The sequence below is a fragment of the Amborella trichopoda genome, chromosome 1 (assembly GCF_054954075.1).
Source record: "Amborella trichopoda isolate Santa Cruz 75 chromosome 1, AtrichopodaSantaCruz75HAP2 v2.0, whole genome shotgun sequence".
Lineage (NCBI taxonomy): Eukaryota > Viridiplantae > Streptophyta > Magnoliopsida > Amborellales > Amborellaceae > Amborella > Amborella trichopoda.
The window spans coordinates 15,408,515-15,433,455 of NC_142336.1; the positions used below are offsets into that span (position 1 = coordinate 15,408,515).

General features: G+C 39.8%; 1 long non-coding RNA gene across 1 annotated transcript; it reads left to right on the plus strand.

Moving 5' to 3' along the window:
• Positions 1-23,868: 23,868 nt before the first annotated feature.
• LOC148783578 (uncharacterized) lies at positions 23,869-24,443 on the plus strand. The gene is made up of 2 exons (XR_016045263.1): positions 23,869-23,963; positions 24,070-24,443. It is a non-coding gene; the product is annotated as an uncharacterized LOC148783578 (long non-coding RNA).
• Positions 24,444-24,941: the final 498 nt, after the last annotated feature.

Sequence of the window (24,941 nt, forward strand, 5' to 3'; positions counted from 1 at the left end):
AGTAGTTATCTATTCTACACCTAGCACATCCCAGCTTTAATAGCTATCCATTCTACACCTAGCAAATCTTCCAGTTTTTAGTAGTTATCCATTCCACACCTAGCATATCCCATGTTTTAGTAGTTATCTATTCTACACCCCTATTGAGTCTATAATTAAAAAAAGAGTATCGTGCCTCTTTGGGTGGAAAGTGAAACCAAGAAATCAAAGAAAGTGGTACGTGACAAGCTAAGAAAACTAATACCAAGAGCTCAGAGAAAAAACCGATTAGCAAACCTAGCTTTAGGCCACCCATAGATCAAGAAATCCAACCAAACCAAGCCTTAATCAAAACTTTAAAGGAGAAAAAAGGACGCACAGCATAAACTCAGCCGGTCCTGATAGAGCGAGACCTCGAAGCCTCGGTTCAACTGGCCTGGCCAGGTATATTTCTCATTCTTTTTTCCTTTATTTTAAAGTTATTTTGTTAGACCTAGGATTTTATATTTATTTTATTATTTCGTGCTTTTTAGATCAATGCTGGCTCTACCACTGATCTAAGAGCGGATCTACTCATTTTTTAATAAGATATGGCCTCAAATCAGAATTTGATTTTCCCCATTCTCTATCACTTTCTTTTAAAATCAATTTGTGGTGTTCAGATTTGAGGGTTCTTCCTCTGAAGATCTATCTGATTTGCACTGTAAACAGTTTGGCGCCCACCGTGGGGCATTTCAAGCTAGATCCGTGTACGAAAAAAAGAAAAAAAAGAAAAAATAAAAACAGATCTCCTTTCTAAGGCCATGTTTTGATTAATATTATATATATATTCCTTTATTATTCTTGTTGGCGTTGTTTGAATATCTACATGTTTACCAAAAAAACAAAAAAAAGTGACACTCCAGGACTCCCCGAAGAGTTTGGGCAAAATGGAGGTCACTCGTTATTGCAGGCTGGAATCGTTATCCCAACTCGTGCTTTCAAATCCTCACTGCCAGGGATCTCTTCTTTGATCTGTATCTATTCTTATCTTTTTCTTAGATATCTTCCATCCCCATCTTTTCCATGTTTACAAACTTTAATCTTGATGGGTCGTTTGTTTACTATTAATCAAAACTTTAAAAGAGAAAAAAGAACGCACAACATAAACTCAGCCGGTCCTGATAGAGCGAGACCTTGAAGCCTCGGTTTGCCGGGTCAACTGGCCTAGCCAGATATTTTTCTCATTCTATTTTCCTTTATTTTTAAGTTATTTTGTTAGATCTAGGATTTTATATTTATTTTATTATTTCGTGCTTTTTAGAACGATGCTGGCTCTACCACTGATCTGAGAGCGGATCTACTCTTTTTTTAGTAAGATCTGGCCTCAAATCAGAATTTGATTTTCCCCATTCTCTATCACTTTTTTTAAAAATCAATTTGTGGTGTTCAGATTTGAGGGTTCTTCCTCTGAAGATCTATCCGATTTGCACTGTAAACAGTTTGGCGCCCACCGTGGGGTATTTCAAGCTAGATCCGTGTACGAAAAAAATAAAAAAAATAAAAAATAAAAACAGATCTCCTTTCTAAGGCCATGTTTTGATTAATATTATATATATATATATATATATATATATATATATATATATATATATATATATATATATATATATATATATATATATATATATATATATATATATATATATATATATATATATATATATATATATATATATATATATATATATTCTTTTATTATTCTTGTTGGCGTTGTTTGAATATCTACCTGTTTACCAAAAAAACAAAAAAAAGTGACCCTAGGACTCCCCGAAGAGTTTGGGCACGATGGAGGTCACTCGTTATTGCAGGCTGGAATCGTTATCCCAACTCGTGCTTTCAAATCCTCACTGCCTGGAATCTCTTCTTTGATCTCTATCTATTCTTATCTTTTTCTTAGATATCTTCCATCCCCATCTTTTCCATGTTTTCAAACTTTAATCTTGATGGGTCGTTTGTTTACTATTACTCTTTTGCCCGCAATTCAGGATCTACTCTATTTGCACCATTCAAATTCCCATTATCTATCTCCTTTGATCTTTTTCATATTAATGGTATTGTCATCTTGCTTTAATTCAAGTCACTTTTCTATGGATATTGTGATCTCGCTTTAATTCGTGTTTCTTCACCCAAAAAAAACACATTTTTTTCCTTGAAAAAGATAAATCATTGTTGTGAAAAATTGATTTATTTTTTATTTTATTTTTTTTAAGCCCATTCTATCTCAAAAAAATAAAAAATAAAAGTCGTTTGAGGCCATCGTTCTTATCCACTAAAAAACTATTTAAGACCATTCTCATTTCTTAAAAAAGGAAATTTGCTTTGCAAGAAAAAAAAAACAAATTTTAAAGTTTATTTGGTTTCAAAAATCACTTTTGCTACAAAAGTTTTGTAAGTCATTTCATTTTTGCAAAAAAAAAAAAGAAGAAGAAAAGAAATTCACTTTTGATAAAAAGAAATTTTCTTTAACCACTTTGTTTCCAAAAAAAAAAATTAAAATCTTCCTTATCCAAAAAAAAACTTTAGCCATTTTCACTTTTTTAAAAAAAAAATCATAAAAATCATTGTTCTGAAAAGTAAAATTTCTTTGAAGGTCATCTTGCTTTAAAAAAAAATAAAAAATTTTCAGGCCTTTTTCATTTTCAAAAAGAAATTTTTCTTTGCAAGAAAAAAAAAAAGCTTATTTTTTTTCAAAAAAGAAAATTCACGTTTGCTTCAAAAATTTCTTCTTTTTTTTTTCTAAAAGTCACTTTATTCTCTTAAAAAAAAAAAAAAAAAAAAAGAATCTTCACTTTAAAAAAAATAAAAAAATCACCTCTCAAGCCTCTCCCTCTTTTAAGAAAAAACACAAACTTTGTCAAAAAAAAAAAATCTCTTCCATTTCTTTGCTTGTAATTCGCCATTTTCCACTTCTTTCTCTTTTCATTTAAAAAAACAAAAAAAACAAAAAAAAAAAAAAATTCACGGTCACCTGCACTCTCTCTAATTGTGCCCTGATCGAGTCACCCTCGACTCGAGGCGCACTCGACTAGGCACGGACTGTGCCTTCTTTCACTGTTTTGACTGAACACCTTCTCAGGGGTTGCCTCTCCCACACATGAACTGTACTTTTGGGTTGGTCAAGACTCTGACTCAAAGTGCACCTCACTTGGTACGATGTTTGTCAAGTGCTAACATTTCTTTCTTGCATTGTGTTTTTGCATGTTTGCTATTTCCCTTTCACTTGCATGTTTCTTTACACACAACGAACCGAGGAAGCCCAGGAAACCAACAAAAATTTTTGAAAACCCCCAAAATCCGGCACTAACGGTCATGAGGGGAAACTAACATTGAGAGCCGTGGCAGTTGGGATTTGTGTAACTTTAACTGTGAGCGCCCCTCCGAAATCCTTAAGCCTCAAAGCAACTCCACACATAGTAGGACCTGGTTGATTCCTTTAACAGGAGACCAAGACCTACGTAGGGACCTACTCAGCCTAGCCTCATTTCTGTAATTAGGAATCCACTCAGACCTAGCTTACCCACAGTATAGGGTAAAAATTTTCGAGTGTTTTGTTTGCTTATTACATTTAATTAGTCTTAGATCTCAGGCTTGTTGGCTCGGAGTCCAAGCTCATACCCAGCCTAGCCCAGGTCCGAACTAGGTTCACCACCAAGTCCAAACCTAGGCTCCCTCTTGGTGCAAGCCAAAGCTCACATCAAAGCTCATCTAAACCTTAGTCTGGGTCCACACTCAGTCTATATTTGAAACCTTCTGGGTCTAAGTCCAGTCTTGTACCCAGCCTAGCTTAGGTCCGAACCAGGTTCACACCTTGGTCCGAACCTAGGCCCCCATTTGGTCCGAGCCACAGGCTTGTGCCTAACCCAACCTTGATCCAGTCTAGGTCCACCCTCAGTCTGATTTTCAAAACCCTCTTGGTCCAAGCCTAGGCTTGTACCCAGCTCAGTCCCAGTCCGAACCAGGTTCACACCCAGGTCTGAACCTAGACCCCCTCTTGATCCGAGCCAAGACTCGTACCCATCTAGTCTAGATCTCAGTCTAGGTTTTAGCCTAGGTCTAAGTATAGAGTTGCCTCTAAAACTAGACTAGGCTCATCCTAGTTTAGGGTCGAAACCAAAACCCATTGAGTTTAGCAAGATCCATCCAGTTTGGTCCTAACTTAGGTTTGGATTCAGAGTTATCCCTAGACCCAGACTAGGTTCACCTTAATTTAGGGTTCAAACTTAAGCTAAGGTCAAGACCCGGGTCTTTCTAGCTCTAGGACAAGGCTCATGCCCAGTTAAGACTGACACTTGATTCAAGTCCAAACCAGGTTTCAACTTCAAGCCTAATCTAGGTCCATGCCCAAGCCAAGTCTAACCTTTTAGTTCAGAGTAAATCTGGGAGTCATAGCCTAAGATGAAATCAGAGCAAGGTCCAACCCTATGACTCCAGCCCTGTCTAGATCCAAGGAACCCAGTTAGTCTGACAGGCACCATCACAGTGCTCCCTTACAAATCCATAGCACTGGTGTCAGTGAGTTGAGTCTCGACCCACATTGAACCATACCTAATGGTCTGAGCCGCCCAATTGGTAACCCTCAGGGCCAAGATTTAGAAGCCGTGGGACAACAGGTTAGTAGGGTCCGTAATACCCTGAACAATCAAGGGGTTAGGCTAGGGGCAATCCTCCAAGACATTGGAGGTTAGCCTCAAATCCAATCGACATGCTAAAGGTAAGGTCACAGCCCAGATCTCTTAGTCAGTCTTTCCCAACCGGGTTAACCCTAATTTGCAATTAGCAGTTCATCATTTCAGTCTTAGTAATCAGCCAGATAGGGGGCAAGTGGGTTCACACACAGCTAGGAAAAGTCTATCCAAGAAACCCAGCACCAGTAAAAGTCAGAATTTTGACCTAACCTGGTATCAAGACAATCCTAGGTGCATGCATTCTTTCAAGACATGTTGAGCCGAAGGTACACCATCCAACGTAGTCAATCAAAGAAGGTTAGGTTAGAAGCTCAAGCTATAAACCATCCTCAACTTGTTAGCTCAAACCATGATATCCCTAGAGGTGCTAGCCTACCAATCCAATCGACTCGGGGCCATGGGTCTAACTCAGGCCCTGGCTTAATCTGTTGCCCAACAGCCAGCCTACACAAGCAACATACCACAAATCCAGGTTCAACAGACCATGCAGCTGAGTCAGGTCATTGTTATAATAATGGCTCAATTCACCCACATGAAACGCCTCTAAGACTCTTTAGAGAAAATGGGAAAATGAGATTCCTCAGCTCCTAAATCTTATGTATAAGAAACTCTAGGACACCTAGAAGATCTACCAGTAGGGTTTATGATGCCACAATTCATAAACAAATTTTTTGGGAAAGAGGATCCTGAGGCACACATCAACGCCTACTTATTGATGGTCCATACACTGCGAGACCTACCTAACCAACTTAAGGTCATGTTCTCGCGTAGTTTATTAGAAGAGCCCCTAATGTGGCACCGAAAATTCATGAAGGATAATCCTCAAGCAACTCCTGATGAAATGTTCAGGCAATTTTCCTCCCAGTATTGTGGGATAGGCCAAGACCCGTCACCCTTGGTGAGTTAACTTCCACCAAACAAAAGTCGGGCGAGTCTCTCTGACTTTATAACCAGATTCAAATAAGCCGTTATGCGAGTCGCTGAAACTTCACTCCCTGAAGCCTCGAAGGTAAGCATGATATTAGAGAACATGACTCCAAAATATGTCACCTTCTTCAGTAAGGGGGCAGTCCCTTACTCGTTTGACATTATGCTCGAAAGAGTATCGCGATATGAGCGAGCCAAGGAAGATAAAGCCATAGTCTCTAACAACCTAATGATAGTCGACCTTCCACAAGAAGGAGATGGGAATGAGGACACGACTAGTGAAGAACCCTCTCACAGAAGAGAGGTGAATTCGATCAAGAAAAGAAACCCTTCTGCAAACTATCCACGAGAATAGAAAAAAAAAAAAAAAACTCTACCACATGGAGTATGCAGACTTTCATACTAAGGGAATTCACTCCCATTAATGAACCTATGACAAATGTCCTTACGAAGTAGCTTAAAGCAAGGCTCATAGAATTACCTGCAGTGACCAGGATTATTCCCTTCCATGGGGAAGATACATGGCAATGGTGTGATTGGTATCAAAATTATGCCCCCAACACCACGGAATGTCAAGCTTTCAGGCATAGAGTTCAGGACCTTATTGATAATGGCATGATAAGTGTCAGAAAGAATGAGATTGTTGACAAAGAAGAACAAAAAACTCTATATGGACAAAAAATTCTAATATCAACTTGATTAACTCAGAAGAATAACAAACTACACCTAAGATAGAAGAGCATCCACAATGGCCTTGGAGCACAAGAGGAAATCAACTGGAAAGTCTAGTAGATGAAGAAAAAATCAAGCATAAGCTCGAGTTAACGACTAAGGATCCTCAAAATCAAAGTAATGAGGATAACCTTAGTCCCAAGCCCATAACCCAAGAAAATGCAAAAAAAAGGGTCATCACATGTGAAATCTCACTCCAAGATACAGTCTCAAAAGTGGTGCAAGAGGTCCCCATCATCGAGAATCAAACTAGGGTAGATGATCCCTTCAACTCGTACTTCCAAATTAACACAATGAATGATTCACACATTTGTGACAATGAGTCAAACTTGTAAGAGCAAGATGAACTTGAGCATAAGCTCAATTAAGACTCTGAAGCTGTGGATTCCCAAATTCATGGTGACATGAAGAACCTTAATTCCGGGACAATAACTCAACACGAGGCAGATGAGCAAATTCTTCAAGGAGACCTATTACCTCAAATATCAAAAGAAGTTGACCGTCTGGAAATTCTAAGAGGCCCACCTGGGCCGTCTTCACAAGACTTCCAAGATGATCTACCCATCTGAGACAAGGAATTAAAAGCTGAGGACCAAATTGGGTCACCTTCTTAAGAGGAGAGATTTCCAGAGCTTAATTGGGGCAGGAGCACAACTCCGATAACCGTGGCACCCCTATATCAAGAAAGTTCATCTCATGAAGAACAAGTTCCTAATGGACCAGAAAGCCCTACAGGGGCAACCCCATCAAACTACTCAATAAGGGCAATCTCCTCTCATGAAGAGGGCACAACAGGGGCAGTTAATGAGATTGAGCCCTTGTTTGTTAACTCCCAACATGCCATAAGGTCATCCAATGTAAACTTAGTTACTCTTCTTCTGCGAGAGTCTCACCCAAGCTTAGGCACTGAGAATGAGCCTAATACGAAATTAACTCCTGAAAGAAGCACAAAATCTGGAATCACAAAGACAATCGAAAAGGAGTTGAGTGATCACTCACCCCTCGCAAAAAACCAAATGGGGCATTCACACCTCAAACTTCAAAAGGCATTAACGCCTAATGAGTAACACAAATTATCCCATTAATGGGGAGGAACTAATGATATTAGAACCTCCTTGCCACCTGGATAAGGGAAACATGATCAATTTATTACATAGTATTAAAGCGAAATGCTAGAAAAAAAAAGAAAAAAAAAAACACCATTGACGATTCTTCTTCCTCCTCCTCCTCTTCCTTTGTCATCATTTTCTTCTTCAAAAAAAAATCTGCTGGGTTGAAAATCCGAAAGGAACCCCATGCGTTGGAAAAAAGACAACCGGGTTAAACACCCGAAAGGGACCTCGGGGAGGTAAAAAAAAAAAAAAATGTTGGGCATAAATCCTGAAAGGAATCCCAAGCGTTGGAAAAAAGGCTACCACACTAAACACCCGAAAGGGACCCCGAGGCGATGAAAAAGAAGAAGTTCTCTCCTTGCTTTCCTTTCTCTCTAAACAACTTCTCTTCCTTCTTCCTGGGTCAGAATGGTGTCAAAAGAAAAAATCAATGAGCATTAGCCTGATGGAATATTGCTAAGGATCTCAATCATCTAGACTTCGAAAGGTGAATGGTGGAGGAACGAAATCAGAAATCCAAAGAGATTTTGAACACTCAGGGGCAGTATCCCATATTCTTCAAGGTTTTACTCGAAAGCTCTAGAGAACACTCGTTTGAATTGAAATACGAGAGCTAAAGTTGGAAAATAAATAAATACTTGATGATTCCTCGTCCTGAAGATTTAGGCAAGGACCCCACACGCTCATATAGGGTCCAAGTGGTTAAACTGTAGGACCCACATTTAGAAAAAACCAACAAAACAAAACAAAAAACTTAAAATTTTCATTTCAAAACTTTTCTTTTAAAAAATACTCCATGGATGTATGAGTATAACTGCAAACTACCATGTCCATCGCTGCATAACGTTACACTGCTTAGAGGACTCTATGGCTGTAGGAGTTAAAACTGCTATCTAAAAATTTGTTTTTCAAAACTTTCACTATATGTCTTGTGTTTTCAAAAAATATTTAATTTCCTTGTTAAAATTGTGACATGTCCAACGCTTCAAGTTTTATTTCAAAATCCCCCCCCCCCCCGCCCTGTTTTCAAAATTTCTAAAAATACTTTTAAAAATGAAGGCGCTTGGACACCCATATATGATGATGACCGCGTTGCCGCCTCATCTCTCTCTTCAGAATTGACCAAGCAAACATTTCCCTAAAACAAGTAAAACCTATAAAAGACGTTAGAAAACTGTAAGGAAATCAAAGAAAATGTCAGGCTTAAGAATTTGAAATTGTGAAAACCCTTGAAGTTAAGTGGCATGGCCAAAAAATTCAACTCGAGTTTCAAGCTTGTGTAACTCATCGATATCTCACGCCAACAACCCTAGGATGAAAATATCATATGTGGCTGCGCGGGGAGTGCAATGTCTTGGAGGGATAGGTGGTGTGCCCTCTGACCACAAAACGTCAAGAAGAAATTTAAAATGTCTGTATTATCTTTATCACTCATGTGCCCCTTGAAGGATAGGGAGTGCCAAAGAGTGTCTACTTCTTTGCCATTCACCTCACCAAACCTTAGAAAACCCATAGGACCACGCTTTTAATAGTTATCCATTCTACACCTAGCAAATCTTTTAGTTTTTAGCAGGTATCCATTCCACACCGAGCAAATCCCTATATTTTCGTAGTTATCTATTCTACACCCCTATTGAGTCTATAATAAAAAAAGACTATCGTGCCCCTTTGGGTGGAAACTGAAAACCAGGAAATCAAAGAAAGTGGTACATGAGAAGCTAGGAAAACTGATAGAAATAGCCCAGAGAAAAATCCTGTTAGCAAACCCTAGACACAAGATTTAAGCCACCCTTATATCAAGAAATCCAATCAAGCCTTGGCTTGGTCAAAACTTGAAAAGAGATAAAAAGGACGCACGGCATAAACTCAACCGGTCCTGATATGGACGAGGCCTTGAAGCCTCGGGTTTGCCGGGCCAACTGTCCTGGCTATGTATTTTTCTCATTCTTTTTTTCCTTTATTTTTTAGCTATTTTTTTAGATTTAGAATTTTATATTTATTTCATTCTTTCGTGCTTTTTGGATCGATGTTGGATCTGCCACTGATCTGAGAGCGGATCTGCTCATTTCTGAGTAGATCTGGCCTCAAATTAGAATTTGATTTTCCCCACTCTCTATCAATTTTTTAAAATCAGTTTGTGGTGTTTAGATATTCCTTTGATGGTCTCTCCGATTTGCATTGCAAACACCTCTACAAAGCAATATCCCAAAGAGGCGTACCACAGTTCCGGCTGTGAGGCTTCGAAGCCAAGCATGCAAAGCATGCGCCTGCCCCTACAAAGCAATATCTCAAAGAGGCATACCACAATTTCAACTGTGAGGCTTCGCAACAGAGCATGCAACCGCCTCAAGAGGCATACTGCAGTCTCAACCATGTGACTTTATACTCCTACACCTGATAGGGTGCTTTCACCACCCATCTTATCCATTTCACACATTACCGCATCCATGAGCATTTGCTCCTCACCAAATGGCTCTCTTAAGCCTCCACCTTAGCTACCCATGACCCCACTTCTCATCATGCGTGCAGGGTGAGGGCCTTAAAAGTACCCCTTAACACGTCCAACTAGGGTGACGACTTTAAAAGCACCCCTCAACACGTCCAACTAGGGTGACGACTTTAAAAGCACCCCTCAACATATCCAACAAGGGTGACGACACTAAAAATACCCCTTAGTAGTCCATTTGAGGTAAAGACCTTAAAGATCCCCAGTACAAGTCCAACAAGGGTGAAGACTTTAAAAGCACCCCTTAAGCTGTCTAAAGTGAGTGACGACCTTAAACTTTCCCACAACACACGTTCGACAAGGGTGAGGACCCTAAAAGCATCCCTCGGCAGTCCATCACTCACAGATGAAACCACCAACTCCCCTCACGAGCCACTCGCGTGCTCCTTCTGTCTACTGAGCCTAAGCCCGAGCTCGGAGCCCCACCCCCCGCTAGTAGCTGCTAGCAACCTTTCCCAATGCAGCCGAGCCGATCGAGGCAGCAGGTCCCAAGCTCGAGCTCAAGGTCCTTCACGTGCCAACCGCCATGCGCACCCTCTGCATCTCCACACGCATGGCCCCTCCACTATGCGCACACCTTTCGCATGTACCTCCACATGTGCCTCCCTTAGCTGGCCTATCCGTGAGCGCATTTGCATGCCTTCCTCTCCCCAAGTCGAGCCCTTCTACACCAAGCTCGGCGCATCTTCCCCTCTTCATATGCTCTTAGTGCGCGCTTACCCCTGTCCCCAATGGATCGAGTTTGGCCGCACCTGTTGTCGTGTGCCACCATCAATGCACATGCCCTTCTCCCTCAACTGATAGAGCCAAACTTTTGCTCTCAGCTCAAGCCCTCTCAACCTCTCCTTCCATGCCCCCCTCACCACGCATGGAAATCCTCAAACTTATCCTCAGTGAGTCCACCTATGCTCACCACCTCGCTGGGCCACCCTCATCCAGACCCACTCCCCATAGACGGTCTCGGTCATTTTTCCCCCAAGTGAGTCAAGCCCTCGCATGCTCACTGCACGGCCACCATAAGACCATCCTTCATTCCCACCTTCCCCATTCATCCATTTTGCAGATAATAAAACAAGCGGACATGGTTATGAAACCATGGGTAAAAACGCTGGAAAAAGAAAAAAAGGGGCATGGTGAAAACCCGAAAGGGCACCATGAGTAAAAATGATGGATGGGCATGGTCATGAAATCATGAGTAAAAGTGTTCCGTAAATAAAACTGGGCATGATGAAAACCTGAAAAGGGTATCATGAGTAAAAATGAGAAAAGGGTGGACATGGCTGTCAGGTCATGGGTAAAAGAGCCCAATAACAGACGGAAGTAGGTGAAAACCGTCTTGCGGATCCACTTCCCTTGTTCAGGTGAAAACCCAAAAGGGCACTTGAACCAATAAGTTGGTTGATGCAGCGCTCGCCTCCATAGGCGGCTTCAGCTGGCACTTCAAGAAAAATCCCTGGTATTAAATACCCTGATATCATGACCCACAAGAGCTTCAAGAAAAAAAAATCCAACAGCCTGAGTCCGTTCATGAATGGACCCAGGAATCAGAAGAATTGCTTAGAAGATAAATTGGGGTTCCATGCTAAAGGACTTCATTCTTAAGAAGTCAAACAAAAAATAGAAGGCCACAACGGTAAGCCAAAGATGCTCCCAAAGGAAGAAAACTGTCAAAACCTGCCACCGACTTCAGTGTGAACCTCCTCAAGGTTCCTAGTTGTTGTTTCAGTTTAGACATTCAGGCCGGCCACCAAACACCCCTGACTAGGCGCAGTTGAGATTGGGGTTCACACCCCAAAGAGGTCACCTCGCCGAAAGAGGTACCCTACTTGTCAAAGAAAACCTGGTGTAGCAGCACGCATGCCCACCAAAGGCTCCGTGGTTGTCTATCCAAAACATAGCCTCGAACGTGGACCTCCACCAGAAGACACAGTCTCAGACGTGGATCTCCACCAGAAGACCAAACAAAATCTGACTGATTGGGAGGAAAGCCCTTGAGCAAGGTCCCCCGATTGCCAGACAAGCCCAGATTCTGGCCGACTAGAACTACAAGCCCTTAAGTAAGGCCCCCAGCTGTTGGAACAAAAAATATGAGCTACTGAATTGGGTTTACAAGCCCTTAAGCAAGGCCCCCACCAGCAGCTCAAAAGTCTCTTCTCCCCCAAAGCCTCAACGGATTTGGGTCTACAAGCCTTAAGCAAGGCCCCCAGACAATGAGCACCTTGGTCACCCCTCCGAGAAGTAGCTTCGCACGATTTTCCCTTTGACAGTCGTGTGATCCGGTGGCCAGGAAAAAAAAGAAAGCCGAATGACCAATTTTGATTTTGATTGTTGTCCTTCTCGCTTCTCTGGAAGCACAACATTCGACGGGGCAAGATGTTGAAGGGTTTTTTTTGACACTTGTTATCCTCAGTGTGCATAAGGAGAGAGCAATTTGGGCTCTAGGTCCACATGTACCAAAATGCCTATGGACTACAGAAACAGTAGTGTAATAGGCCCTGATCCTGAGCATAATTCCTGACAGTTCCAGAATAGCCTAAAAATGATAAAAAAACGTGGAGAAGGGTCTTCTAAGAACACCCATCAAGTTTCGTCGCAATCCAACAAAGTTAAGGTGGATCAGATGCTAAAACCATTTTCAGAATTCTACCTCTAATGCGCTGAAAGAATACCCTGTAACTACAAAACCTATAATCGGAGCATAAAACAACCACCAGACTGCTGCCATTGGATTCAGAGGTCTGAAAACCTCCGGGTACCAAGGTTCGACTCATTCGGACATTTTTGGACCAATTTGTGGGCAACTTACCCAAAATGGTAGATCGTACACTATTCTAGTGCATCCCCAGAGAACCAGTTTCCATTTATGAAAATTGTGTTTTCCCAATTTCGAGCTGAATTCCTAATAGTCATATCTTCTTCATCTGAGGTTGAAACAAGCCCAAATTTTGGGAGGATGTTTGTCTCATCGGCCCAATCAATTTGATATATGGCATGGCCACAGCCGAGAGAAATCGAAGAGAGAAGATCCCCATGGAAACCCAAAAGTTGCAGGATTTTTCAAAAGAGAGGTCTCTTAGATCAAACAGCGACATCATGATGCTTGCATATCAAATCAGCCTGAAATTATACCTATTACGACCACAAGGTCAAGGGCTTCACTTAAGCCGAACATTACGCTTGATGAACAGTCAGATGGACCATATCTTAGGGACAAAGAGGCGCATTTTCAGGCCGCCGGAATCCCAAGTCCGGCCAAAATTTCCCAATTGAGAAAGTCGTCATTCAGGCACCAAATCGAGTCATTCTTGTTGCAAAATGATCATGGCATCTTACTTGTTGATCAACAGCAAAGAAATCGAAGAAAACAATCAAGAAACGAGTGAAATCTTGAATATAAGATCATAAGTTTCTCACAACCTTGTTGCTTCGAGTTCGTACCCCAAAACCTCAATCCATGGCTCGAAATCTATATCAAAATGATCACCTCATCGAGCTCAGCAAGATTTTGATATTACTTTGGCCAGAAGACGACCAGAAAGACCCCATACGAGACATGAAAAATCACAATAACTTTTATGGTCATTGATGGACTGTTTTGAAATTACCAACTTTGTTGGTGAGGGGCAAAATCGTCATTTGCCCCCAATTTTCAGCTTTTATTTAATTCATTTTAATTGTATTTTCCCACAATTTGGTTAGTTTTTTTCCATCCGCCCATGTTTTAGATGACCCTCTATAAATACTCGTAATGTAATAGCTTACAAGCCCGCTTTTTCTTTACCTTTGGGTTTATTTCATAAACTTTGGCCACTGTAATTATGTTGTCCCTTTCTAAGAAAGAGAGGAGAGAAAATTTTGGGCTGGTACCCTTGGGGCTCATCCAGGTAAGTTCTCTCTCCTCTTCTCTCTCATCTTCTCTCTTTCCTCTCTCTTTTTTTCTTTCTTTCTTTCTCTCTCCTTATTTCTCTCTTTCTCTCTTCTCTCTCTTTCATTCTCTTCACTTTCCTCTCTCTCTCTCTCTCCTTCCTCCTCTTTCTCTTTCTCTCTCTCCCCCGAGGCCCAATTCTCTCTTCTCCTTCTCTGTCTTTCTCTCACTCTCTCTTGACCCAATCGGGCTGGCAGCTAAGCTGGCTGCCCGATTCTCTCTTCTCTTCCTTCTCTCTTTATCTTTCTCTCTCTCTATCTCTCGACCCAATCGACCGGTTCTCTCTTCTCCTTCTCTCTTTCTCTCACTCTTGACCCAGTCGAGCCGGTGGCTCTCTCTTCTCCTTCTTCTCTCTCTCTTTCTCTTTCTCTCTCTCTATCTACCCCAACCCAATCATGCCGGCGGCTAAGCCACCAGCCCAGTTCTCTCTTCTCCTTCTCTCCCTCTCTCTCTTTCTCCTTCTCTCTCTCTCTTGACCCAATCGGGCTGACGTTAAGCCATCAACCCAATGATCTCTTCTGCTTCTCTCTCTCTCTCGACCCAATCGCTACCAGCCCAGTTCTCTCTTCTTCTTCTCTTTCTCTCTCTCCCTTGACCTAATCAGGCCGGTGGCTAAGCCGCCGTCCCGATTCTCTCTTCTCTTTCTCTTTCTCTTTCTCTCTTTATCTTTCTATCTCTCTATCTCTCGACCCAATCCAGGCGGTGGCTAAGTCATCGTCCCGGTTCTCTCTTCTTTTTCTCTCTCTCTTTCTTTTTCTCTTTTACTCTTTCTCTTAATCGGGACGGCTACCTGGACGTCGGTCTGGGACGGTTGCCTAGACGCCGGTCCCTCTTTCTCTTTTTCTCTCTTACTTGATCGAGACGAATGCCAGGACGCCAGTTCGTCTTTCACTTTTTCTCTCTTACTTGACTGGGACGTTTGCCTGGATGCCGGTCCAAGACCGCTGCCTGGACGTCGTTCCGGGATGGCTACCTGAACGCCGGTCCTTCTTTCTCTTTTTCTCTCTCACTTGATCGAGACGGCTGCCTGGATGCTGGTTTGGGATGGCTGCCTGGACGTCGGTCCGAGATGGCTGCTTAGACACTGGTCCAGGATGGCTGCCTGGATGCCGGTCCGGGATGGCTGCCTGGATGCCGGTCCGAGACGGCTGCCTAAACATCGATGCAGGAAGGCGCCTAAATGCCGGTTCCTCTTTCTCTTCTCTTCTCTTCTCTTCTCTTCTTCTTCTCTCTCTCTCTTTCTACTTTTTCTCTCTCTCTCTTAATCAGAACGACTGCCTAAATGTCGGTCCCTCTTTCTCCTCTCTTCTCTTCTTCTTTCTCTCTCTTTCTTTCTACTTCTTTTCTCTTACTTGACCAGGATGGCTTCCTGGCCACTGGTGCCCCTCTCTCTCCTCTTCTCTTCTTCTTTCTTTATCTTCTTTCTACTTTTTTCTCCCTTACTCTCTCTCTTAATCGGGACGGCTGCCTGGCCACCGGTCCTTCTTTCTCTTCTCTTATCACCACCTCTTGTTCTAAACTACAATCTTCGCTTTTGCTTATGTGAAATCATTCATCACGACAGCACCGTAAGGTTGCCGAATTGATAAACGACCTCATGTTACCCCCACCCCCTTTTTTTTTATTTCATTATACCCATATAACGAACAATAAATCAAGGTCTATCGACCCACTTGTCTGGACATCTCACATGTGTGTGTGTGTGTGCAGGAACACAAAAAAGGAGTCAAGGGAGTTGAAGCCAAACCAGCCTCAGGCTAGGGGGCTTTCTTCATGATCTAAGGGGATGCACCCATGTGAGCAGCCCGAGCATGTCACGGACCCACCGTGAGGTAAGTCCCAGTCCACATGTAATTCCTGTCTCAACAGTTAGTACTCGTCCTGCACAGTGCGCGTCCCTACACGTCACGGTTTCTGAGAGAGCAGTCTCGAGTCCGGAACCACCACGTGTCTAGATCCCCTCCGGGGTCTCAATTGAGGCCCGGGGCGAGATCGAGGCACCCAGCCAAAGAGAAAAGTATTGCAAACCAAGGGAAAACTCAAATTGAAATCCTTAAGCTTTAGGGGAAAATCTTATTAATTTCTCCTCTTTGAACTTAGGGTTACAAATGCTTATGTAGAGCTCCCCTTGAAACGTGAGTGGATGCCTAAAACTAACTAAAATTACTAGAAAATACAATTTTCATGAATTAAATTTGAATCCTGTTTTTGGGGCAAAATGGTCTACCCACAATCTTTCAAATGACAAGATGGTCCACAAAAATTGGCCAAGAACCATGATGATCTTTTGGGGTTCGTTTCGGGTCGTTCTGACAACTTTCAGGAGAAAAGAATGCTGCGAACGTGACTGTCTCAGTGAGGTGATCGTTTTGACATATCTTTTGATCCTCTAATCGAGGTATTGAGCTCTCGGCAACATTCGTCAAAAGATGAGAAATGTGCAATCTTAGATCTCGGATCTTGGCCATTCTTTGTATTTTTATCCACCTTTTTATCATGGAATGACGAGGAAGTCATCACGATCGTTTGGCGACGAGAATGGCTCGATTTGGTGTGCAATTCGCCACTTGCCGAATTGGGGAATTTGCTAGAATTTGGATTCCGATCATCGAAAAATGCCTCTTTTGCTACCTTAAAATACAGCCCTTCTATCCATTCATCATGATTGATTCTTAGCTTGAATTGAAGCCCTTGACCTTATGGTCGCAAGGGAACCGGTTTCAAGTCGATCCGAAATCGGGGCTTCATGATGTGGCCATTTGATTGAATGGATCTTCTTCATCCAAAAATCTACAACACATGAGTTTTCTTAAGCGACTTCTCTCTAGGATTTCTCCCGTCTTAGGCCGCATCATGGGTCATGCCATATATCAAAATGTACGAGTCAACGAGACGAAGGTCCACACGAAACTTGACCGGTGTTCTTAGGAAGTCATAGGCTATTTCTACATGTGTTTTGGGACCAATCTATTTTCTTTCAAAAATGTGCTCCAGATCAAGGTTTATTTCAATTGTGCTTTCGTGCTCCATAGGTATTTTGGTACTTGTGAGCCTAGGCCGCAATTGACTTTCTCCTTATTCACCTCAGGGATACAAGTGTTGAAAATACCTTAAAACAACGCCGACATGGTAGGCCCGTACTGACATGTCAGACATCAGTATGGCTCAAGGTTGTCAAACTCTCATTGATTAGTGATCAGACGAAGGTACAACCGAAATAACGTGTCAGGTATCTGGTGACACCCCAAATGTTGCCTGCGCTAGTCGGAATAGCTTCAACCTGCGATTAGTCCATCTGAACCATATCAGATTCACCAGAGCGCTACACATATCCAAAACATATCTGAAGGCAGTGGAATGTCGTCGACGCCATTTCCAATGCCGTCGACGCCATTGCTAATGGCGTCAAATTCTAACAGGTCGTACAAAAGCCGCATTAATGAGCAATTGATATTTACGCATTAATGAGTAATTAATATTTACTGACCGTCAGTATTGCAGCATTAATGACATGACATCATTCCAACTAGGGTCAGTGCCAATCCAAGTGTCGCCATGGTTCTGATGGCCCAAAAATCACACAAAACTGACCTACAGGCTATTGTGGGTCCATTTTCGCTTATAAATAACCCCTTTTACTTCAAGCAAAAGGTCCAAGCTGCCTGAATCTAAAGCTGAAACTATGTCGGAGTTCCCTTAATCTTGTGCCTAAGTTATGCCAAAAAAAAATCTCTTGATCTTAAGCATATATTTAAGGTTGAGAGGAGAGTCCCACGGTGAGCCCCCTTGAGCAACCCCCATTCTACCGACTTCAATCCCCCGTTCTACGAAACCCCTTCAATCCATTATCAAAACTACTAACTCCTGCAAGCTACACTTTCAAACTGAGGGTGATACGGATAATCAAACCTTTTGTGCCCTCTTCTTCCTATTTCTACTTGTCCCGTTAAAAATCGAGAAAGTTTGGGATTGACTATGCAACCTTACAATCTGAATCGATGCCGACTAGGCGCGAGCATGGGGGCCCGGCCTAAATGTTGTTTTCCTTCTCTTTTCATTGGTTTTTCTAGCATATATTTTCATTCATAAGCTATAGTTGTGACTTTCTTCTTTTTCTTCTTCATTTTATGATTTAACCTTTCCTTTCCTTTTCTTTTGCTTATTGTATTTATTCCTTTCAACTATTTTAGTATATTTTTCTTTAGTTTCCTCTTTCTCTCTTTAGTTTTTTGATAATAAAGATCTCTCTCTCCCTCCTTTTCCTCTTCATTAAATAGTGATTTTCTTTCCTTTTGTAGTTGAAATCCTTCTTGGTTCATTACATTTATGTTTCTTCTTTGTCTCCCCCATTTGATGGTATGGGCTCTCACTTCTCACTCCAATCTTTTATCTCTTTTATTGTGTTATTTTTTTCCCTTTATTTGTATTGTTTACTTCTTCCAATTTGTTGTTGTTTCTCTTTTCCCCTCTTATTCATTTAATAACATATATCTCTCCCATCTCTCGTCTTCTCTATCTAGTGCTTGCTTCTTCTTTTTTGTTATGCTTTTTCTATCCTAGTCAGCGATATTTGCTCTAATCTCTTTTCTTTTCCCTTGTTTTATAGTTTAAGTCTCGTCTCCATTCCTCTCATTCCCTACTTTTTTTTACATTTACTTTATCTCTTTTCCTTATAATTTTATACAATAGCTTAGACTTTCTTATTCTCCTCTTATTGTAGTTACTTTTCTCGTCGTTATCATCTGCTATTTAGTAACATGTGTTCACCTACTCCTCTCTCCCTTTTTTAAGTTATCTTCCTTTGTTCTCTTTTTTAACTTAGTTTCTTAAAATCTTCTTTTATTTTCAAAAGCCTTCTTTGTTGAATTCCAAGGTTAAGATAGTAGAGAAGCCGACTTTGTCGGCGATCCGAGAAGGATAAGGCCTTAGGACTCGATTCTCCCTCGGAATGTAATTTGATGGAACCCATACTCTATCAACTCATTGGTTTGTTTGCACCCGAAACCAGAGCAGGGGCGAAGAACCTTGCCCGCAATTTCGAGTATAAACACTAATACCAATGAAAGTTGGACTATGTGATCAAGCACGGTGTATATAAATTAAAGATTTTTTCTTATTTTTCTTTATTCTTACACTGGCAAAACCACTCACAATATCCAACTATAAATAAATCACTCTTGAAATAAATAAAGAAAAGAAGAGAAATACGATTCTCACTTGCTACCACTATTAAATATAATTCTTTAAATCAAAACCTTGACAGATTATTTTATAGGAATAAAAGAGCTAAACAAAAAAATAAAATTTAACGAAGTAAAATTGCCAAATATTACCTCAACCAGGCTTACGTCGAGTCTCCTCCTTCCGATGGTGCTCGAAATCTATAATCGGTTTCTTGATTCTCTTACTTATGAAAAAAACCCCTCAAAGGCATATGGATCTTGATTTAGAGCCAACTACCTAAGGCCTCAATACCTTAGTCTTGCTCAAGCCACCTTTGTTTGATCTTTAGAGAGATGAGAGATAGAAATCAAAAAGAGAGGAAAAGATCTACTAACTAGAGGATGCTCCCCTTTGCTACCCAAAAAAATCAAGATCTAGCCTAGCTTGGGCATGCCACTTTTTAGAACCCACAAGGGAGAGATGTGACATATCCTAGCCCTAGGTGTGCCACCTTTAGAAAGATTGAGAGCCTAGGTTGGGGCGTGACTCTTTAGACTAACATGGGAGAGAGAGATGTATGTTAGGTTGGGGCATGGTCCCTTTAGGGATCTTAGAGAGAGAAAATAACTCTTAGAGAGAGAAGAGAGAAGAGGTGTAGAGATTTGGTAAGAGGGGAAAATCTCTTTTATTAGATTTTTTATACCTTAGGGTTTGGTTCAATTTGTAAAGTCAAATATTGACCGTTGATCTAAGGAGACTTGTGGGGTGAGAGATTTAAGTCATCCATTCCTTAGATCCACCATCAAGATTCAAAGAATATGCTAGAACCTTATCCTCCATTTCTTAAAGCTATTCCCATCAAATATTTAAACAAGATAAATATTACTCATACTTTTTTATTTAATAAATATTTATTCCTTATTATTTCAATCAATTAATCTTGATACACAAGACATTCCATTCTTGTTTCCATCAAAATCTCTACAACACTTTCCATAAATTTTCAATGTAATAGATTGCCTTGATTCACAAGGTTAGACAATAATAAATTACCCGCACTAAGTGGGGTGTACAACCCATAGGCCCCTATGTGGGCCCCACAAGCATCACAATAGTGAACTTGGTGGGCCTATGGGCCCTTACAAATGTTTGTGTATTAAAATGCTTTTTAGAAATAAGCTTTTATTTCTCTTTGATTATTTAAAATATTAAAAATTTATTTTCTCTTATTTTGTCAATCCAAATGGTAAAAATAAAATATCAAGTGAATCACAAAAAATTCAAAGAATCATTCTAAAAATCATATAACATTAAATTAATTAAAGCAAATCAATTTTGATGGGAATCGAATCCATAAAGGTCTAAGAATCATCATCATCAATATACTGGAGCACTCCATCGTCAATTGTAGACCACGATCTACACTAGTTTTATCAAACTGACTCAGTAATTCTCATTAGCTATAGTCTATTGTAGGGGCTCATAATTTGACCACCAAAGTCAGCCAATAGGCTAGGGGATGCAATCCTAGTATGTGGATTTCAGATTCTCCCCTAGAGAAAAATATATTGGTCCCCCAAACTATAATGCAACCATGACTCTATGGTGCATAGGGGTATTTCACTTCAACTGTGGATTATTATCTCGATACGGCTATCTATGTACACGTCTTGTGATGATACAACAATGAGTTTTTAGCCTTACCTCTAAAGTTTATTCATCTCACATAAGGGTCACACAATCTCTCGGCTCTCATCCGAATATACTCTGACTTTATCAAGGGCTAACCCACTAAACCCTTCTCAGTTTTATCTCTATGTCCAGGTACTTTGGGTTTTTCAACTCAACTGACCTAGCACGTCGAGTATAGTCTAAGTATAGGTAAATCAACTTTGCCTAGTATGGTCCACGCGAGGACCACACTCCCATTGAGTTTATGTTTCACTATATACAATGTTTATACAAGTTATCATAAGACCTTTAAAAGTTACATAAACCCAACAACATCAAACGGAATAGGTACCAAGAAAGAGCTGCATATGGAAAAAACAAGGGACACAATACAAGAATAAAAAAAAAAAAGAATATGAAACAATTAAATCGAGGAAGCAATGGAATAGACCTAATGCAATTTCTTATACCCTACCCTCTAACTAACCCTCCTTTTACTAGCCAATTAAGACAAAAAAAGAAATATAGATATCATAAGTAAGCGTATTTACTAGTTTTATTCCCTAAAATCACTTTACATGCATGTCATCCTAATTGCCTGCTTAAATGGATATGTTTCCTTATTAATTAATATTAAGTGATTTGCCATATGTACTTTTCTTATTACATAAATTGACATGATATTTTCTTACTGAACCCTAACACTACCTAAGCCAATCCCGGTATGGTTTCCTAATATTCCATCCTCCTTCAAATCAGCCCCCCAAAGGTGTCACCGATTTACACCTTTGGTGGGTTGCAAATTTTTCACCACAATTATAGCAAAGACCCATGTCTCTACGCTCCATCTCGGTCCTGATCAGTTTCTTAATTCTAGGGGGTTCCCATCTCCCATCTCAGTAGCCAATGGCAAGAGTACAGTAGCCTCCCGATAGTGGAAATGCCTCTTTTTATCGTTTCCTTTTTTTTTTTCTTTTTCTTTTTCTTCTTCTTTCTTTTTTTTTTTTTTTTTTTTTTTTTGGTTTTTTTTGGTTAAGGCATTGCTCTTTATCCTGTGGTCGGTCTTCGTCATTTTCGTCACCTTCAATGATGCTTTCAGAAATGTCCCATCCAAATATAACTCTTGCATTCCACACTGATGTTGGCGGGTTAATTATAATAGATGCCTTTTTATCACCGTGCTCGCATCTCCGTTGTTGACATCTTTTTATCAGGAGGTGCCAAGGGGCATGTGAAAATCTAGTAAAAATAACTGTAAAAATGATATAAAATAACTCATTAAAATGGGAAAAAATCTAGTTGTTCTATTACCACTAACAAAATAACTCAGTAAAAATGGAATCTGAAAATCTAGTTGTTTTATTAGCCAATCTCTCAAACTAGGTTTGGTTCTCGCGTACTAAGGTAGCTACATAGTGATATAATAAACTCTTGTTTTTGGATAATTCAATGAGGATGACGAGCCCCTACCCATTTTTTAAGTCGTGGTTTTTTAATGTGTTAGGTAAGAATGAAAGCTTAAACCTTAGTTGAGGCACAAGTGATGCTACCACCACAACCCACTTGACCTTTTCGAACCACTGGGAGTGTGCTACCTCCTTGCAATACTCGATGCATTTTTTTCTCTTTTCTACCCTCTAATCCACCATCGTATTTCTAGCCAACAATCAAGTCATAAAATGTTTCTATAAGGTTGCAACTTTAAACAATCCAATTAAGTTGCACCTCCAAATCTTATCATAACATGTAATTTTGGTGTAAAACATTCTTAGGATTATCTTAAAAATCTATTTTTATCTCTAATAAAATTTGAAACTCTAAAAATGGTTAACATAAAGTAGATCTATAAACATATGAAAATCTTGAAAATTGACCGGTCTATATAATTTCTTGCAATATGCACTATTTATGGGACTCAAAATCGTTTTTCTTTCATATTCATACATCTTTATGTTGAGATGATGGATTAGAGGGTTTTTCAACATTAAAACAACATTTTCCGGCGGATTTTTTTGGTGCATCTATAATTCCACATTTTAAGGTTGCAACCTTATATAAACTTTTTCCTAAAATGAAATATAGAAATCACAACCTATCATTGATCCTACTTACTAATTATATTCCCTTAATTTGCATGCATGTTATCCTAATTACCCCCATTAATTGGATATATTTCCTTATTAATCAATTTAACATGCACTTTTCCTCATTAAGCCGCTACAGCACGGGGGCTGAAAATCGGTGAAGTTTATAAAATTGGTTCTAATAAATTACAGTTAAGTTTGCTCTTGCTTTCTTGCATTAAGTAGATGTGTTTTATATGCCTAACTCAAGCTTTCATTCGATAGAAAGGGAAATGAGTTTTTATCTTTCATGTTTTTGAAGAAAGCACATGTACTTATTTACGTTAGTACATGTGGAAATGTGTTCATATGCTTCTTTTTTTTATTTTTTTTGGGTAATTGAGTGGTGAAGACAAGCCCCTATCATAATCAGCAAATCCATGTTTAAACATGTTTTTTTAAATAAAAAAAATAGCTTTTTTTATGGAAAACGTTTAAAACGACACCTTCTTTAAAAGTTCAACAAAAAAACACATCTTCTTTATAAAAAGGTTTAAAACACGATTTAAAGGAAAACGGTAACCGGGATAAAAGAATTAGTAGATCTTTTCCTCCCAAAATGAGAATGGGCTAGGGTTATTAAATTGAACCAAAAAATCGGATCATTTTTTTGCTTGTAATTTTTTTTTTTGAAAGATAAAAAACTTTTGTCCTGATTTGTATCCTGCTATTTTAATACTTTCTAAAAAACTTATTATTTCCAAAAAAAAAAAATCTAAAATACATTCAAATTTATGTGATTATTATGGCAATACTGTTTATGGCATAAATCCATCCAAATTATCATAAATTAGGTTCAAACCATGCAGATTATCATAAATTAGGGCTCAAACTATCCAGATTATCACAATTAAAATCAAATTAGAATAAACAAACATGAAAACCATTGAATAAAAAATACCAAAATTTTGGCTCGACAAAATTCCCCAGATCATCAGATGCTTCTTGCTGCCATTTGAAGGATGCAGTTTCCTATTTATTAAAGTTGGGCTCGTCCATTTTTTTTGGATGATGGTGGAGATGAGGCACGCATTTGAAGAAGGAAACGGGAGCTTCCCAGTAACCTGGTTCGTCTCAGGCTTTTCGCCTAGCCCACCGGTAACAGAGCTAATTACACTGCATTTTTTCTCTCTAAATAGAATCACCTCAAAGACATGAAACCAGTAAATTTTTGTTTCTAACAAATTCGTGTCATTGCAATCAGGTTACTGTCGCGAATTTCATATGTATGTTCATCAATGAAAGAAATTGGAGATGGGCTTGTGGAAATGAAAGGACATAGAAGGTCATGGATCGAAGATATATTGAAGAAGACTACACCCCTTCAGTTGCTCAGCTCGTGCCCTATTGGATTGCCAAACTCATTTCCCCCAAACAAAGCAACTCAACAGCTCTTGTCGATAAGCTTTCATGGCTGATTCCCCTGCAACTGTGCAGCTTTCCTGGCAGAAGGGGAAAGCACAATAAGAAAAATCCTCATTCAAGATGTAAGAGAGGTCAATAAAATGAGGAGCGAAAGTGAAGCAAATGGAGATGGGCTTTTGCCAGGGTCAAGGAATAAAAGGAGGGTTTGTCTGTCATCATCGGTAGAAGCAGCCAAACAGAGGGCTTCTGCTTTCTCTCCTTCAATAGCTGATCCACTCACCATACCGTAGTTATCATCGTGTATGTATCACGAAAATTCATGTATTTTGATGAAAAAATTCATATATATATATATATATATATATATATATATATATATATATATATATATATATATATGTGCTGTATTTTTTGCTGGTGCTTACTCAGAAGGTATATTTCAAAATTTCTATGGTGTATTTCAAAATTTCTAATATTTTTAAACTTATTTAAACTTTTTACACCGATTTGTTGACATGAAGTATTTTTGCCGATCCGTATTTTTTAAATGATTTTTCATCCGAATTTTTTAAATAAAAATGATTTATTTCTGATTTTATGGTAAGCCGAGTCGAATTATTGATAGTCCCCGACTTGCTAACTATGGCCCCAACGCGTATTTTCGATTTTATGTTAAGCCGAATTATTGATAGTCCCGACTTGCTAAGTATG